Source organism: Panthera onca, chromosome A1, assembly GCF_046562875.1.
Source record: "Panthera onca isolate mPanOnc1 chromosome A1, mPanOnc1 haplotype 2, whole genome shotgun sequence".
Classification (NCBI taxonomy): domain Eukaryota; kingdom Metazoa; phylum Chordata; class Mammalia; order Carnivora; family Felidae; genus Panthera; species Panthera onca.
In genome coordinates, this window is record NC_138339.1 from 202,547,479 (window position 1) to 202,552,289 (window position 4,811).

The window sequence follows — 4,811 nt, forward strand, 5'->3', positions numbered from 1 at the left end:
GTTACGAACTGCTTTACATGGGAATAAAGGGAATCACATGTGCTTTCAAATTCCTTCAGAGACAAAAATTGCTACTCCGGTCTCAATTCTGAGCTATTGGGGCAATAATGCATATGTTTTTTACTTCATGGATATACAGGTGAATGTTTTATATAACCAATTCAGTACTGAAAGAATTACGTAGTAAAGAAAACAAATATCTTCTATTTTGAAAGCTGAAAACTGACTAAAGAAGTCTATTTTTTATCTTGTGCAAATATCTGTAAATTACCAAACAAATGTGTTTCTTTTAAATTCTGTGATAAAATAATCATCTTTATATGAGACACATAATTGTCTAGGGATGCTATAAAACAGGGCTGTTTTTAATATTTTACTTGGTATATAAAAAACCTGGAACATATTCCATGAAAACATTGTCTCTGTTTTTCATATGTATGAATCCATAGCTGAAGGCAAATAAAGTTTGTTTTGTGTTGATGTCTTTACTCTCTTCTTTTTGACAACATTACATTCTGGTTGGCTCTAAGTACGTTATTCTGTGGAGGATTAATCTTATATCTCTGGGTCAATAGAAAGCTTTCTGGTTCAAATGTTTATTTCACAGTTACTTTATTGAAGACAGGCAATGCTTTCTGTGATGCCCATGCCGGTGAAAACCGGAGAGAGTGTTAGAGAAAAACATTGCAAAGGTGAAAATGGCTAGTCCCTAAACTAATTCGACAGTTAATCATATTAAGGCAATGTCACTAATCTAGGGATTAATAGCACTGTTTCAGCTTAGACGAGAGGTCAGTATAATTCTTGGCATTAGAATCAGCTCTAGCTAATGAGAACCAGTAACTTTTACTAAAAAAATAATTCTTAACTTTGGGTTCAGTGTAATGTTATTTTATTAACACCCAGGAGTCTCTAAAAGAATTGCCTTAGATTCCATAGTTCCCCCACAATCTGTCACAGTATAAAGCATAACAACATATGCTTGATGTTTATTTGTTTAATTCAAATATTAGACAATAGGAAGTTAAACAAAAATTCAAAGATCTATTTTTTAAAATGATTATATAGGTCATGATATTAATATCTGATAAAACAGGCAATATACGAGAAATGGAAGAAAATTGAATTTTTTATGGTTTCTTTTAAAGATATTATTTATCAGAGGCCGCCATGAGGACATTAAAATGTTTAAAAAGATGCTTAACTACTTATTGCACGTGGGATAATTTGCCATTTGGGTAAGATTTCTTATCATTCATAACTGTTCAATTTTCAATTCCTAACTAAGAGTAACACAAAATATGTGCATTTGGCAAAAAGAACTCATTACCAAATCTTCTAATTACCATTTCTGGAATGATTAAAAAAAAAAAAAAACATACATCATCACCTCTAGCATTTTCCTTGATGACGGGTAATCACATTAATCCATGAATTTTTATACTTTATCCAGTCACTTATTGTTTTACTCACACATTAATGAAACTCCTATGTGCTATAAACTTTTAGATACATGAACATAGAATTTTTCATTTAAAAAACCTGTTAATTATTATTTTAGATATCTAACACTAAATTAAATACAGCCATACCCTTTCACACAAAATTATTTGCTTCTTCTTAATCTTTCCAAAAATGTTTGTAATTATAGTATTAGATTTTTTTTTTCTAAAATTCAATTCATTGATTTTACTTTTTAAGATTTACTTAGGGATACTGTGGTATATATTGCAAAAGAGAAGATAAAGTCAATAAAATATAACAGATTAAAGTGATTCTATATAATCCCTGTTAAAATCTAGACAGATTTTGTGTAATTTTAAAAACTTTGAATAGTCAAAAGTATTTGATACTTTATACATAATAACAGAAAATTATTTTGCTACATATAAACTTAGACACTGAAACTTCAGAGGTTTCCAAATGCTATTCAAGGGGACCAGTTATATATTAAAAAATGATCAGAACAATTTTTAAAAATGTAATTCCTGGACTGCACTCCGGATTTTTAAATGATTCTTTAAATTTTTTTAAGTTTATTTTTCAGAGAGAGACAGAATGTGAGTGGGTGAGGGGCAGACACAGGATTCTAAGCAGGCTCTGAGCTCTGCACTCTCCGCACAGACCCCCATGGGTCTCAAACTCACAGAACTGGGAGACCATGACCTCAGCCCAAGTTGGACGCTTCACTAACTGAGCCACCTAGGCACCCCCAAATTTTAATGATTCTTAAGAGTTCTGATTCCCAATCAGCTTTAAAAATTATGGTACTATTTAGTCTTATAAACTCTTTCAAATTAAAATTCTATATAACTTTAAAATGTTTTATTATATTTGTCAAAATTCACTTTTGCATACATTGCTATTGTTCATCTTCTCTTAAAGAAGCACATGATTATAACAATTTTTTTTAAATCAGCAATGATTTTATTAAATATTCATGCAAACTGTGTCTAGACTCTCATGTAGGTAGGAGTAAGAATGCCTGGCTTCTGGAACAGTGTACATTAAATGACTCACATGAAGAAGACCAGGTGGATTGCCTGGGACGCAGGTGGGCTCGGGCCCAGGGCCACAGGCCAACAGAGCCAGAGACCCCTACTTGGCTGGGCCCAGGTGGCCAGCATCATGGCCCTGTTCAGTTCAGGAACTGCTTCACCCTGGCCTACTTCCCCTACTTCCTCACTTACAAGTACAGCAGGCTGTCCGAGTACAACACCTCCTGAAAGTGTGTGCAGCCTGGGGTCACCCACCTCCTCATGCAGCTCTGCAAGATGGCTTTCCTGGCTACGTTTTGTTCCCACCTAGGAAGGTGGCATCTATGACTTTATTGGGGAGTTGACCAAGGCCAGTGTGGATGTGACAGACCTGACAGACCTAAACCTTGAGATGTCACAGAATGCAGGCAAGGGGGAATACAAGATCACGGCGGCTGCCCCAGGCTAGACCATCTCCAAGCTCATTACGTCCCACTGCGCTCCCTTCTGGGTTGGAGCCCCGGGCTTGGGGTTTGGCTGGAAATGTACCCATATGAGCACTGACTCCAAAATCAGTTTGGCCCACTACATCGTCGCATCTGCCCAGGTCTGGGTGATAACACGCTATGACCTATACCACAGTTTTCTGTGAGCAGTGCTCCTACAGATGTTCCTTAGTGTCTATAAGGGCTTTGTCATGGAGACCTTTGTCCACCTCTGTTCCCTGGACAGCTGGACAGCACTGCTATCTGGAGCAGTGGTAAAAGGGCTGCTAGCCCTCAGCACACTGGTCTTCGAGGTTACTGTTGTCAACAGGCATAGGTGTGGTTTACCAGACATTCACACACCCTTGCCCTGGCTCCAGGTTTCAGTGAAATAAATAGTATTTGGAAAGTTAAAAAATAAAGATAGATAAATATATATATATATATATATATATACTCACTACTTGTGAAAATACTGCAATGCCAATAATCACTTTGTTTACTAAATTATAAATGTAAGGGTGTCTGGGTGACTCAGCCTGTTAAGCTTCAGACTCCTGATTTTGGCACAGGTCATGATCTCACAGTTTGATGCATGAGTTTGAGCCCCGCATCAGTCTCTGTGCTGACAGTGCAGAGCCTACTTGGGATTCTCTCTCTCCTTCTCTCTCTCAAAATAAATTATATTTTAAAAAATTATAAAAATATGGGCACCTGGGTGGCTCAGCTGGTTAACCATCCAGCTTCGGCTCAGGTCATGATCTCACAGTTCGTGGGTTCAAGCACCATGTCGGGCTCTATGCTGACAGCTCAGAGCCTGCTTCGGATTCTGTGTCTCCCTCTCTCTCTGCGCCTCCCCCTCTTTCACTCTGTCTCTTTCTCAAAAATAAACATTAAAAAAATAAAAAATTATAAAAATAAACATATTATTTCTTCATAATCTACTTTTATATACATATAACTGGGCCTGGCTGGGCTCTCCCTAGAATTGTTTTCTATTTGAGAGAAAAAAGCTAAAGAATTGGCTGTCTGCTGGACTCAGTCGAATAGGTCAATATATTTTGTCTAGATGTCATCATCTTTGTGACTTTTAAAGAAAATTCATTAATTATTGATTAATAAGACAACTTGACATAAGGGTACAAATAGGGATTCGAGAGAGGGAAATAAGAGTTACTGTTATAGTTATTTTGGCTGCATATTATATAATAGGGGAAATGCTTCTTGAAATCAGCTGATGGGGGTTAGAACCAAGCAATCAGCTTTGATGAACTTGGGAAAACTGTATAATGTTGATCTTAATAATTTCCTTAAAAAAATTAAGTGAGGCTTACATGTAAAAACATATAAATGATCTAGAATGGGTTTTGGTTTTGGCATTTAACCATCACTGTCACATCATACGGGCAAGTCTGCTGTTGTCATCTGTAACTGAGACAAAACCTGCAAATCTGATCCAAGAGGAAATGTAGGTTATAGCTCAGTATGAATGTTCCTTGTATTATGTGCTTGTTTGCTGCACATCATCGATGTCAGCTTTAGGGCAGAACGTGCTTCAACATTTTGTGACTATTGTTATGTCGTCAGTGAGGAGAACTTAGAATTGTTTCCATATATTTATCAAACGATGCCAAACAGCAATGTTGGTTTAATGAATGTTTAACTATGTAATACTGGTGGCAATAATTTCACATTGCACTTCTCAAGCACAAAGATGGCTTTAAAAAAAAGTTATCTTGAAGGCACCTGGGTGGCTCAGTTGCTTGAGCATCTAACCTTGCTGGTCCCAGGGCTGCAGGATCGAGCCCCACCTCTGACTCTGTGCAGAGTGTGGAGCCTGCTTAAGATT

General features: G+C 36.9%; 1 pseudogene; it reads left to right on the plus strand.

Moving 5' to 3' along the window:
* Positions 1–646: 646 nt before the first annotated feature.
* Positions 647–3,357, plus strand: LOC132680563 (BOS complex subunit TMEM147 pseudogene; annotated as a pseudogene).
* Positions 3,358–4,811: the final 1,454 nt, after the last annotated feature.